Genomic DNA, 14731 nt, shown 5'->3' on the forward strand with positions numbered 1-14731 from the left:
TGACAAGGGTCCCTCCGTGTCAGACCAGGCTACCTAGGAGCCAGGGGGGGTTATGGACCCAGGCTAGTCTCCTCAAGAACATCTGGAAGAATCTATTCACTACAAGGTTCCAGTGTCCAGCGGGACTAAGGAATTTTGCTGTTTACATTCTTCCTCCTATGCCGGGACCTCTTCTTTTTTCTATGTGTGCTTCGCTCCAGTTTGCTTCCCCTCCCAATCTCGGCTTGCTTAGTCTCCTTTCCCTTTAATGCAGCCAAAAATCATAGATGTCCAGAAAAGAAAGATTCATAATGTTCGTTTCACCCATACTTTTATTTTATCCATGCAGAAATCAAGGATCAGATAAATTACATGATTTGCTCGAAGCCACAGAGCTGGTAAATAATATTTATGAACACTTGAGTATTTAGCGTATGCCAGACACTGATGTAGAGCTATCTCTTTGGCTTTACAACAACCTGTGATGTAGGTACTTGTGGTGTGTCAGCCTGACTAGGCTACAATCAGCCATTATACAATCAAATGCTAATCTATGTTGCTATGAAAATTTAATTAAAGTCTATAATCATAGATTTAAAGTCTATAATCAATTGGTTTTAAGTAAAGGGGATTGTCCTGGATAATCTGGGTGGGTTTAAAAGCAAAGACTTTCATGGTCTGAGGAGGGTGAGGGTTGTTGGGGGAGGGGAAGAAATTTCACTGCTTTGGCTTGTGTCCTATGAATTCTGGAATTGCTTAGCAAGCCCCACAATTGTGTAAGGCCAATTTCATGTAAAAAATATATATATCTTACTGGTTTTGTGTCTCTGGTTGAACCTTGACTGCTACATCATTGTTATAACGTCCATTTTAAAGATGGGGAAATTGAGGAAGGAGAGAGTGCTTAACTTGCCCAAGGTCACATAGCTAAATAGCAGAGGCAGGATTCAAAGCCAAGCATCTTGATTCCAAATCCTGGGTCTTATTCACTGCTTCCTCTCCAGGCTACAAAGTAACACAAATATATTTTCTTGCTCCTAACCCAGCAATCTTTCTCTACAAAATGTAGTTTATTAGTTGCATATTAGCAACAGTAAATTGCTGATGATTTTGAGCTGTTTTGTTAACTTTTCCCAATATAAACATAAGCCACTTTGTCTTCACCCACTGACTAGTTCATATTTGTGAGTTCTAACAGACCATAAACAATTACTCACTAGCAGAAAGATCATTGGGTTGTCTTACATTCAATTTATTTTGAAACAAGAATAATTCTTCTAGTCATAAAGTTTATGATTATTACAAACTTGGTAGTTTCACCAAACATGCATAAAAACTCTAAAAATCAAATATTAGAGCATAGAAGTATTATCCATACCTGGAAAGAAAATTCACACAATTGTGAATTAGGGTTTCTTTCTTTCCTTTCTTCCTTCTTTCTTTCCTTCCCTCCTTCTTTCTTTTTTTTGCCAATGTAAATCATTTGTTAAAATGAGATAATATATAAACATAAATAATAAATAGCTTTAGCTTTAGCCTTCTAGATAGATTATTTAAATTTTACAATTTTAGGTTAAAATAAGGACCCAAGACCAGCCAACTCTTTCAAGGAATTGGGTCCAAAACACACACAAAAAAAAAAAAAAAAAAAGAAAGAAAAAAAAAGGAAAAAAGAAAAAAAAATTAGGCTGTCTGAAAAAAGTAGAAATGATATGAATGTAGCTGGCTGTCATTTCCTTGAGGTATGCTCATTGTTTTTTTTCCTTGTGGCTATTTCAAAATTTTTTTCAAAGCATAGAGAAAGTAAGAGTTTAGATGATCATACAAATATGAACTGGTCAGTGGGTGAAAGCCCTCGCTCCCTTTGATGGTATAAAAGGGTGAGAATTGAAGCACGTTGTAGGAGGCTAGATCTGAAGGAAGCTTCTGAGTCCCAGCTCCACCCCAGAAGCCAAGGATAGTGGCTGCTTCCCCCTTCCTGTTCTACTGAAGGCAAGGGAGCTGGGCTTTCATCAGAGAGGGTAACACTTTGCCCCTGCAGTTTGAGGGGTTGGGGATCGAAGAGCACTGGCATCTGACTCTGGCTATTAAATTTAAAGGGCAAAATACAGCTGCTCTGCTAGTGGAAGGAAGGGTGAGGGGCAGCTAGAGAGGAAAAGCCTAACCCCAACCCCACAGCAGCTATCAGGGCTGAGGGGCCAGGCTCACCATGGACCAACTGTGAGTTATGGGCAGAGGCAACTTTCTGCCCTATTCAAGAGGGCCACCCAGAAGTGCAAAGTTCCCTTGGGATAAAGAAGCTGCAGGTGAACCACGGAGGTTTAAATCCTTAGAGTAAATCACCCAAGTCAAGGAGACTTCAAGGGACAGTACGAGGCAAAGGGGTCGAGAAGGGAGGGTCTGTAGCCCCCATGAGAGAGGCGGAAATAACAGATGTAAGACTATGTGTCAGAGGGTGACATGCATAACAGTGCTGCACAGGTAAGACCTTTCCCTACCTGAGAGGGGGGTGGATAGAAGAGCGCTTTGAGCGAACAGAGAAGCCAGCCATGGCCCGATTCTGCATTCTCCTTGGAGCTGCTGGCCCAAGCCTGGTGTGGGGAAATGCCTCAATTTTAAATCAGATTCGTAGTTTTGATTATTACAGGGACTGGGCTTATAGTTTCTATATTAAGACTGCACTGAAATTTAGAATACCTGGAGGATTTGAATGACATGAGAGTGAACAGGTAACTCATGTGATGCCTAGGTCCAGGGAAGGAGTTGGCCCTTGCATATCAATTGAAATGGAAACCAAAATTAAAAAAATTTAAATACAATGAGCCATTTCTATGAGACAAGTCTGTTCCATGTACCATTTACATGAGTTGTGATGTTTTCCTAAAGTTTGGCATCCTCAGTGCCCTAGAATTGGATGCCTCCTTCTCCAGTGAACATATCACTGTTTTATCTTCTTTGAGGGTTCTTTGCAGTCCTAGGTGTTGGAGCTGATTAACTGTTTCTTTCTTTGAAGTTACTCATTATCTTCTGAGTGACTCTGTTGACTGTCAACATGAAAAGAGAAAAATGCAAGCAAACAACTTATTTTCATCTATCCTTCGACTTCTGACAAATCCTTAGTCCACCCTAATTCCTCAGCTGTCATGCTTCTCAACCATTGCTACATTTTAAGCCTCTTAATTTCAAATATTATATTTGGTCCCCAGTTCTGAAATCAGAGCTTCTCTGCTCTGCAGGAACTTGTACCACAGTGGATCTTAATGTATATATATTTTTTCACTCTGTTCCATGAGGGGTTAAGAGTGCAGGAGACTTTTTTTCTTTTAATTAACACACATGTACCCACACATAGGAGGGAGATTTTTATGGATTGGTATTTAAGCATAGAAGACTATAAAGGAAGAATGCTACTCCCTAAAGCTGTAACTCTAAATGAAATTTACGGTGGAAGTGCCTCAGACATCTGGATCTCATCTCCCTCAAAACGTGTTCTTCCATCTCCTTCCTTCTTTCTCACTCTTCCTTTTCTTCTCCCTCTAAAGCAGACCTCTGCCATCGTATGAGAGTTATGTGTCGTTCTCTTTCTTCTGTGGCAGGAACCCTTCTGCCCATCTCTTGTAATGATGCACTTCATTCACTAGGAAACTTCCACAGGATCACTCGCTGAGAAGGATGTGCTCCCTCTTTCTAACCCATGAAGGGAGATAATCGTCAAACGCGTGAACACAGGGAAACCTGCAGAGTGGCTGCTAGACTGGCGATGTACTGGCGATGTTGGATCTTCAGTGCGTACTGTTTGAAACACCTTGTCTCCCTCACCCTCATGAAAGAATGAAAAAAAAAGGTAAAGCAAAACAAACCCCCAAGCCTAGAGAGAGCAAAATAGTTTTTTACTAACTCAAGCAGCAAAAGAAAGCCATTGTTTAGAGTTATATATTTGGGAAAACCTCTCTGTATTTCAGTCCTGTGCCATCTACAAATATAACCAGCAGGATGGAATTTAGGTTAAATGGATAAGATGCAGCATCTAACAGAAGGGCTACAATACATATGAAAAACGTGGATCCATTAGGAGATTACAGTTCTATTCTCTGCTTGTTTCGAGGAGATAACACAAAGGTGCAGATAAGAAACGCAGTGCCCCAAGCCATACACAGGTCTATACCCAATCATCCTTTCGGAATTCCACTCAATTCTCCCAAATTGCCTTCTTTCTAAGAAACATCAAGTCGCTGTTTACACAAGCTCCTTTCTCCTCTTGACATTTCCCTGTTGGCAATCACGGTCACAGAATATTACGTTTTCCTCCCTCTATTCTAGTCCAGGTCAGAGGCAGGATGGAAATCAGTGACAGGGTCATTCAGGGCAGAAATGTCTGACTGAGTTTCCTGGCTGACAGCAACCTGAAAATACCTGTGACCCCAAAAAAGTGACTGTGGACTCTTGACCAGAGACCCTCATGTCCATTCATTTTGACTTTTCCCAGGTTTTTCAGTCTATGACCTGGATGACCATGAGGAGGTGCGAATCACTGCAAAGAAACCAAAACGAGCTGATTTTCATGTTGTCCATAGCCAGTCTGGAATCACCATAAAGATGGCATCTAGTATGAGAATTGAGCTTGTTACTATGAGGACACAGGCTCTACAAGTAAAGGGATGAAAGAGACTGGCAATGTCATGGGCAAGGCTGGAGCCGGAACCCAGATCACCAGAGCTTCCCACCCCTCTCTGGCGTAGCTCAGTGTGCCAGCTGGAGGTTTTGTGGACATACCACAGTCTCAAGAATCTCATGAGAAGGTGGTACCCTCATCCTATCTCTGGTAAGGTGGGAAATTGTCTAAAAAGAGACAATTGTGAGAGGAGAACAGCTTTGAGGATCCCAGCCTAAAAATTGGGGGGGGGGGTCTTCCTTTATCTTTCCTTAGGCTCCCCTGATGAGGGAACCAACCCAGCAATTCCACTGTCAAGGTCTGGCTGTCCACCCCACCCCCAAATACTCATTTTCTCTTAAGGTAAGTTTATTGAAGTAGAATTGCATACAGTAAAGTTCACTTCCACTCCCAGCCTGGCCGATTCTGATCTGGTCTTGTGTTCCTATAATTTTTGCCTTTTTCAGAACATCATTTTTTAGCTGACTCTTTTCACTTAACAGAATGCTTGTAAGATTCATCCATGCTATTGCATGGACCAGTATTTCATCCCTTCTTATTGCTGAGTGGTTTTCACTGAATGGCTGTCCCACAATTTGTTTATCCATTTACAACTGATGAACACTTTGGTTCTTTCCAGTGTGGGGAGATTATGATGAAAGCTGCCATGCAGGTCTTTTTGCTTTTTTTTTTTTTAATTTTCTTTTTGCTTTTTATGTCTATGGAGGTTCCCAGGCTGGGGGTCAAATCAGAGCTATAGCCACTGGCCTATACCACAGCAATGTGGGATCCAAGCTTCGTCTGCGACCTACACCAATGCGCACAACACCACCAGATCCCCAATTCATTGAGTGAGGCTAGGGATCAAACCCACAACTTCAGAGATACAAGTCGGATCCGTTTCCACTGTGCCACAATGGGAACTCATCATGCAGGTCTTTCTGTGGACATGTATCTTTAGTTCTTTCTCTTGGGTAACAACTTAGGGGTGGAGTTGGTGAATCATATGGTAAGTGTATGTTAACTTTTTTTTTTTTTTTTTTGGTCTTTTAGCCATTTCTTGGGCCACTCCCACGGCATATGGAGGTTCCCAGGCTAGGGGTTGAATCGGAGCTGTAGCCACTGGCCTATGCCACAGCCACAGCCACAGCAATGCGGGATCCGAGCCGCATCTGCGGCCTACACCACAGCTCATGGCAACACCAGATCCTTAACCCACTGAGCCAGGGATTGAACCTAGTCGGATTTGTTAATCACCGCACCATGACGGGAACTCCAAGTGTATGTTAATTTTATCAGAACTTGCGAACAGGTTTCTGAAGTAGCTGTACCGTTTTCATGCTCATCAGCAATGTAAAAGAGATCTGGTTATTTCACAACTTTGTCAGAATATGATGTTGTCCATTTAAGAATTTTTAAACATATTGGTGGGTGGATAGTGGTTTCTCATCATTATGTGTATTTCCTTCTTGCTGATGGTGTCGAGCACATTTTCATGTGGTTTTGTTTTTTTTTGTTGTTTTGTTTTTTGTTTTTTTTGCCATCTATCCATATACCTCCTTTTGTGAAGTATCTGTTTAAATCTGTTGTGCCCTTTTTAGTAGGTTATTAATTTTGCTGTTGAAGTGTCACAGTTTTTGGGATTTTTTTTTTTTTTTTTTTTGGGGGGAATCATTTAGAGATTCAGCTCCTGACAGAGAAGGCTGCAAAATGGTGTGAGGCAGAAGGAAGAGTGTGAAACAACTGGTTTCTGAGAGTCATAATCCTACAGTTCTCAATGCTTCTGACACATCTTGGCCTTGGGGACCTTGGCCCTGGGGCTGAGCTTCCCCCTTGAGTCTCTGTCCTCAGAGCAGGGGTTCTGATACCTGCAGCCAGACATGCCCAATGGTGATCCTCTGGCCACTGGATCCTGGTGCTAAGCGGCCTGGGAAGCTTTTAGATGTCCTTACCCTTCTATCATATATGGGCTAGTGAGCTTTCCTTGGGGTTTTAACTTTTATTTGTGAATGCTGCCCACCTTGTGTATCATCCCATCGTCCCAGGGAGCCAGCACTTGTGTTCTGAACATCACACATTTCAACAAGACCAAAGGATGTGCGTGTAACACTGAAAGTTGTCTGGAAGCCGAGACTCCCACTATTTCATTGGTTTCACTGCATGTCTCTTTCAGTGTTTAATCCTCTAAAAAGTCAACATGTTTTTTTATGTCTTTCTACAGTACTCACCCCCCAATGATACCCCTCTTCTAAGGTAGAAGAAGAACAAATGACCTCCCTCCATCACCCAACCCATCCCAAAGACCCTTGCTGTCTCCCCCTCTCTCCTGATCATCTGCAATCTTTAGAAAGCGCTAATTATTTCTTAACATCCACCACTAACTCAAGTAGTTAGAGGACTTAGAACGTCTTTTACCTCTTGGGCACGTTGAGAAGTTTGGGTTTTTTTTTTTTTATGTTTTGTCTCACCTGTTTCAGGGCAAACTCCTTAAACGAAGAAGGAAGATGATGGTATATTACTCATTACTATAACCACCACACAGTGCCTTGCATATAATAAGCGCTCAATAATTGCTTGTGTTTACATTTATGCTTATTTTGTCTAATCAAATTCTATGTTTAAAGATTCTTTTCCCCTTTTTTTGTGGTGGGGCATGGAGAATTCACCAGCAGGTGTGTGAGTGTGAGTGTGTGTGTGTGTGTGTGTGTGTGTGTGTGTGTGTGAGGTGGGGGGGAACGGGGAATAAGAAGGAGGAGGATGACTAGGAGGTGGAGCATCATCTCTGCAGGTTTTTTTTTGTTTTTTGTTTTTTTGTTTTTTTGCCACACCCTCAGCACATGGAGGTTCCCAGGTTAGGGGTCATATTGGAGCTACAGCTGCTGCCTATGTCACAGCCACAGCAACTCAGGATCCAAGCCACATCTGCGACCTACAACACAGCTGATGGCAACACCAGATCCTTAACCCACTGAGTGAGACCAGGGATTGAACCTGCAACCTCATGGTTTCTAGTCGGATTCGTTTCTGCGGCACTGAAATGGGAACTCCCCATCACTACAGCTTTTTCCAGTTGAGGCAGTTTCCCTGGGGTGGATTCACTATTGTGCCCTCCCACAACTCATACGTTGAAGTCTTAATGCCACCTTAAGGGTATTAGGAGGTGGTACTGAGAGGCAGAGTCCTCATGAATGGGATGAGTGCTCTTATAAGAGACCCCACAGAGCTCCCTAGCCCCTCCCACCCGGTAAAGACACAGCAAGGAGTCAGCAGTCTGCAACCTGCACTGCAGAACCCCAGCCCCCTCACCATGCTGCTGCCACAATCCTGGACTCCCAGTTGTAAGCCACCCAGTTTGTAGTCATTGTTACATCAGCCTGAACAGACTGAAATAGGATCTTTTCTCTCCACTCAGGGACCTGGTTCCCACTCTGGTGGCCATGATGCAGATGTAGTCTTTGTCCATGGCACCCAGCATCACCTTTGCACACCAAGGCTGCTTGATTGCCAGGACCTGCCACTCTTGGCCTGAGCACTTTCTTTTCCTTTTGCTGCAGGCGCCTGAGCACCAGGAAGCAGCCCTCAACCAATGAAAGAAGGGGAGTTGATGGATCACTATCTAGCATCCTTGCTGCATTTGTCCCAAGGTGCAATGACTGACATGTGTTCTACACTGTCCCCCAGATCCCAGGCAAGGTTTCCCCACAGTGGCGATAAGCCTGATATCAGTGTCACACTTTATCAGCGTCTTTCCTCTCTCTGTCTCACTTTCTCACTTCCTACCTAGGCTCATAGTGTCAGCCATCAAATAACCCACTTGCATTTAAATTTATCTTGGGGTCAGCTTTTGGAAAAACCCACATCAAGACAATTTGCTCTGCATTCTTTTGGACATCTTCCCCTATATGTCTAAAAGACAAACAACATCCTTTTTAGAGAAAGCCCTGGCTGATACCAAGGGAACAGAAGGATGGATTCTGGCAGTTTGGTACCAGGCTCTTCTGAGTGGTCCACTCAGAGCCCTCTGGGCTGCCTCTCACTCAACAAGCTTCCAGTAGGTCTGGTTGTTTCTAAAATTCAGAGCTGAATAGAGTCACACTTAGGAGAATTCACTGGGTCTGGCATGACATGCTTCACACCAACCCAGGCAGCTTCTGGTTCTCTGACATGAGTGGCTATGAACAGATCACATCTAAATCAAATCAGCAATGACCTTCACCAAAGTGCAAACCACAGCAAAAGTTTGCATACGCAAAATTCACCCAAGTACTTTCCTAAACCAAAGAGTCAGGAATATTTTATCTAACAAACTGGCAGGATGCTTTAAGAAAATTAGAAAAAGAGTCTTGCAGTAAGAGTCAGTCTAGGATCAGATCAAAGCTAGTCTGAAGAATCCACTTTACGAGCTCAGGCCACTTTTAATACAATGAAACTGACTCCTTTACTGGCCTATATCATGTTTGGATTCATAAAGCACCATGACCCTGCTTTGACATTATTTGTAGGTATAAAAACACGATGTTCTAAAAAGAATTATAAATGCTTCACTGAGCTTTAGGAGGAAAGTCTTCTCTTAAAAATGGAAATCAATGTCTAGTGTAACATGTAGCACTCTTTGAAATAAACAGATTCTATAAAAGTGACAGAAGCTTGCCGGAAACAACAAGCTTGAGTGCACTCACTCCAGCCATTGCTATTATTCCTGACAATAGCTGACGCAGACTCTTAACAGGAGGGGTGAGAATGCTGGATCCACAGCACACTGAGAACCACATATGACACACTGCCACGTCAGGGTCAACAACTGTCCCCATCATTTGGCAGGGTTTCCTGTCAATGTCCAAAGCGCTGTCACTAAAGAATTAGTGAGACTTTCTGGCCCACTGTGGCAAAGAACTTGCACCTCTCCTGGCCTGGTCTGGTTGAGTCTGAGGGTCTCTCAAAGTTGTCAAGTTCTACTAGTGTTCATCTCTGTGCCACGGATGTTCTTATTATCTTCTTTATTGCCAGACTCTTCACTAATTTTCATAAAATTCTTAGCTTCTGAATATGGCATTGTTCAAGGCTCACTTGAGTACAGAATCTTTTACTTGATTTCCGAGTATATTCTACTCTCCACAACTGTGCTTGGCAATGCTGGCCACCAGTGACTCACAACCTGGATGGGCATCTCGCCACTGCACTGGGGGCATGGCTCTGAGTCTGAGGGTCCTCCTGTCACCGACATGGGAGGGTCATTGATTATGCATGCTTACTTTTAGGTGGCAGGTAAGGAGCATCCAGAGCTCATTAGACTTAAACAATGTACAGGAATATGAATTCCAGGACTAATTACAGTCCCAATTTGGATGGTTCAGAGAGATTCTTGGCCCCCCTGCATTTTCTGTGGGATTCTCTTTTAAAATGAAACTGTTAACATTGATATAAACAGCAGTGCTGACCAGTATATCTCTTCAGCTCAGGGCTTTGTTGGTCAGAGCTGAGTTCTCTTGAAAGGACACAGAGCTGTGCATTTGCGTTAAATTATTTTATGTCTCTGCTAACGTTTGGCTGGACGATGACGTTTGTTTTTCAAACAATTAAAGGTAGAGCAGAGGCAACAGATCTTGAGAGGAAAACAAAAAATTTCCTAGGATAATGAAAATCAATTGAATAATGTTAATGTGGAAATGGCTTTCAGAAATGGTTAGAGCGGTTCATCATAATATGAGTCACAGACCTCCGAGGACATTAAGAAAATGTTACACATGTATTAGAGCACAGGGAGTCTTTTCTTGATCTTCTAATTTTAGATGCAGACGGCCTGTCATTTCTCTGAGATTTGTTTAAGGGCTCCCTGCTCAAGATCCTGCTTAATGATGAGGCTTAAGCTGCTTGAATGTGAGGAGCAGCCAGAAAACTTTCCCTGTGCTTGTTTGCTAGATTTCAGCAACAGGCCAAAGACCAGGCCAGAACCGTTTATCATCTGGTATGAAAATCCCAGCCCGGTTCAGGGCTCCTCCTATCGATCGCCTCCTTCCTCTCCTGTATCAGCCACCCGTTCCTTGCAGCTGTCCTTTCCATTAACATTTACGATGCAGACACACTCCATGTTCTCCTTTCTTAAAATGTAAATGCCACCTTTCACCCCCCCTTTTTTTTTCACATTTGGATTTCTCACCCTTCCTGCCTTCAGCTCCTCACCTCTGTTTGTCCCTCAACCCAAATGCAACTGGACGCACGCTCCATGAACAACTGCTCTTACTCAGACCACAAATGCCCTTCTTGTTCTTGAATCCGATGAGCACCATTCGGTCTAAATCTCCCTTGAACCCTATCAACTTTTCATGCTGTCGACCTCCTGGGGCTTTCACTAGGATGGGGTAGAAGTGATGGGCAAGGAGGCAGCTCCTTGTGATGCTGAGAGGGACTATAAGCGGTGGCGTGTTAAGGAAGCGAGACCTAGGAGAGGATAGGGATACAGAGTCATGAGACACACATCACCCCCTTCACAATTCTGCCCACATGGATGCTAGAAATGTGATCCAGCACCCTGTGCTATTTGTTGCAGGAAGGAAGAGCCAGGACTGGCTTTGCAGCACTTTTTTTTTTCCTCTTCAAGATTCACTCATTTGAGTAAGGATGACAGTTTCCAAGCAACATGCAAAAATAAGGGCATCATCCTTCTCTCTGCATTTCTGGTTTGTTTATAATATGCTAAATGATAAGCAAACATTGTTTTCTGAATTTTAACTGTTGGAACTAGGCAGGTTAGCTGTCTTCCATGCATTCCCCTCCTCTTACAGTCAGTCACATGTCCTTCCTCTATATCACCCCACTGCCACTTCATGAATTTCTATAAATAGTCATATCTGCTTGATTTACAAACTACACCTTCTCTCTTGCTAATGTATTTGTCTCCACCATGGTTCCATATCTGGTTCTATCCAAGGAGCTTTCTGTAGTGTCAGGAAGGACGGTCATGAATTTGCATTCTTTACAGTTTGCTTTATTTCTTAGTCAGAGCTCTGGCACATAGACACACGAGGCCATAAACGCTGGTCTTCATGACCCCTTCTCCTTTCCGCCTAAGCATTTAGCTCACCACTTTGTGATTATGTCTTTTTCTGGGCAAAACCTCTTGATGAACAGCTCTCTCTGCTCAAAGGCCCTTTTTGCACACTGCAGTGCTTAATAAATATTTTGCTAGAATTGCAAAGCTCTCCCCACCTCTAGTAACTTTCACGCTTCTTTCTCGGGTCTGTCTTCTGAGGGTCCCTGAGCTCACCTGCGCGCGGGGCTGGAGCACAGCCTGCTGTGGACTGATGGTTCTACATGACCCTCTGTCACAGTGAGTGAAGACCCGTGTCCTATTTTCAGTTAGGGCAGACATCTCAAGGCACTGCCTCTTTTCTATTATGGTAAAGGAAAATGGTTTTTACTCTGAGAAGAATAAAACATCCCAACATCTTTACACTGGTGTGTGAGGCCGTACTTCTGCCATCATCCTGCAAACCTCCAACTCTTCTCGCCACTCTCCGCTCTCCAGCCATGGCTCCTGCTGTTCCTTAAACACTCCTGGCACCAAGTCTGTGCCAACGCGACCCAAGCCTTCACGACAAGTACACTTTGTGGCAGAGTTCCTGATGCCCTGAATTCTTGCATCACAGGAAATGATGTAATTTACTTATCTACTAAGTTCATTGCTCCCTGTCTGTCTCCCTCTCCCTCGCCATGAAGGCAGGGGTGTCTGCTTCTTCACGTCTCTTCACCCCAGGACTGAGAAAATGCCAGGCACCTGGTAGGTGCTCAAATTCTTCATTATTGTTAGCATAAATTAATGAAAGTGACCTTATAAAAAAGGGAAAATGTATTATAAATTATAAGCAAATTTCATATGCTTGTCTTTTCCTCATAAAATGTCATCAGCCCAATCTACCATCTTCATGCTTTTTCACAGCTCAGTGGCAAAGTGGCCCTTAGAAAAGGGATTAAAGAGGTTCAATTGCCAGAAACCATGATTTTGACAAAGATCATGGGGTGGGGTGGCTTTGGAAAGGAGGAGCTGGTGGTGCCCTGGAAGAAAAATGGAGTGGGAGGGTACAATTTCAGGAGATGGTGATGAAAGAGGAAAGTACTGGCCTCACACCAGAGCTATGGAATGGGTGGATGGCGGGAAAGAACCAGTTCAAAATAACCTCTGGGTTTCTCACTAGAAAGGATCCCAACAGAGAAGACTGCTGTTGCTACTGCATTTCATTTGCACTGTGTTACTGTAATCATGCTCATACAGCCAGAGCCAGAAGCCAGGAGACCTTGTAAACTGCCTTGGTCTAGAGAACCGCCAACCTCCAGGAAGAGGAGCTTTTCTTAAGAAAATCACAAATCAATGGTCTGTGAGTGTATCAGGGGCATGTGGCTGGTGACGCTGTGATGCCTCCTGGAGATGACTATTAACGGTATTGACACGCATGCATCCTAGAGCTGTCCTCACCCCTTAGTGCTCTCCAGACTAGAACTTGCTCTTAACTTTCCAGAACCAGCAACAGGAACTTCATTGAGCCAATTGATCTGAAGCAGCTTGTGTGTGCCAGGCTGTGCTGGGTTGTGAGAGACATGGGAGGACAATAGATGTAGCAATGCCCTCAAGATGTTTCTCAATGAGAAGACAGGTGTGCAACAGATAACCAATACAATTGCCATGAAAGACATTAATAAAAGGTCTTTGATATCACTTACATGTGATCTAATAAAGATCAGCACCGGAAATCTACTCAATGGTTTGTAATAACCTCTATGGGAAAAAAATGGACATTATATATATGCCTGATTCACTTTGCAGTACACCTGAAATTAATACAACATTTTAAGTCAACTATACTCAATAAAATTAAATTAAAAAATTTTTAGGAATTTCCATTGTGGCTCAGTGGTTAATGAATCCAACGAGGAACCATGAGGTTGTGGGTTCGATCCCTGGCCTTGCTCAGTGGGTTAAGGATCTGGCGTTGCCATGAGCTGTGGTGTAGGTCACAGATGCGGCTCAGATCCCACGTTGCTGTGGCTGTGGTGTAGGCCGGCAGCTACAGCTCCAAATGGACTCCTAGCCTTGGAACCTCCACATGCCGTTGTTGCAGTCCTAAAAAAAAAGAATTAAATGTCCTGTGGTGTGAGAGTTGAGAGGTTGTTTCTATTTGGAAGAATCAGGTAAGCTTTTATAGAGGAGATGGAGGCTAAGCAGAAATGGGAGAACAGACAGGATTGCCAGGGGGCACCAAGAGTCCTTTCCTGGCGGAGGGGTCTGTATAGGAAGAGACATGGAGAAGCTGGGAAGGGAAATAATGGCAGGTTTTCCATTCAGTAGAATACACGGCACCCTCTGGAGCTGTACAGGGAAATAAGGACAGAAATGAAAGTCATAGTCAAACTGGGGAGGACACTGACATTTAGACTCAGGGATGAGCTTTGTTCTAGCAGCAGTGACAAGTCACTGGATGTTTCTGAGCAGGCATTTAAGTGGATCAGAGGTAGTTTTCCCTTAAATGTGGAGAAAGGAAGACTAAAAGGAATCCACTGGGAAGGAGGCTTTGCAGTTCTGAACCATTCTTGGGGTCCAGCTACTGTGATAGATGTTCATGATCAGAAGGCAAATGGACTCTTACAGAAGCCCAGGAGGCTGTTCCTCTGCTCCGGGCTCTGGGTCACAAGGTCCAGGCCCCTCTCGGGACTCCCCAAAGGCAGGTGGCCACAGAGATGAAGAAAGTCTGTCCAGGCCCTGGAGAAATCGCAGTCACGTATCAGAAATATATGTTCCTTAAATAGATTCTCTACCTCAAATTGTTTCTGCCAGCTTGCCAATTTCTTTTTCTGGTTCTACATTAAGTCAATTTTTTAAAAAATACAACCTTTAAAAGGAAACATAATAGACATACTGAGTGAAAAATAAGCAGAAGGGAGCTATAAATCATATTTCTAAAAGTAGTAAGATGGAATAATCACATCCATTTGAAAATCTTGGTCACAAAGGCATCATCTAATGTCTGATTAGATAGTCCTCTTCAAGAAATAAATATAGATGATGACAATTCTGTTGCTCTTCTGTGTATGTCATCATAGGCCTGACTT

The 14731-nt window shown here is 43.4% G+C and overlaps 1 long non-coding RNA gene across 1 annotated transcript in view; it reads right to left on the reverse strand.

The window, feature by feature from the left end:
- LOC110259437 overlaps window positions 298-14731 on the reverse strand; it is a 41917-nt gene continuing 27483 nt past the window's right edge. Inside the window, exon 2 of the long non-coding RNA XR_002341847.1 lies at window positions 298-3023. This is a non-coding gene — a long non-coding RNA (uncharacterized LOC110259437). The remainder of the gene's footprint in view (window positions 3024-14731) is intronic.

Source organism: Sus scrofa, chromosome 2, assembly GCF_000003025.6.
Source record: "Sus scrofa isolate TJ Tabasco breed Duroc chromosome 2, Sscrofa11.1, whole genome shotgun sequence".
NCBI classification, from domain to species: domain Eukaryota; kingdom Metazoa; phylum Chordata; class Mammalia; order Artiodactyla; family Suidae; genus Sus; species Sus scrofa.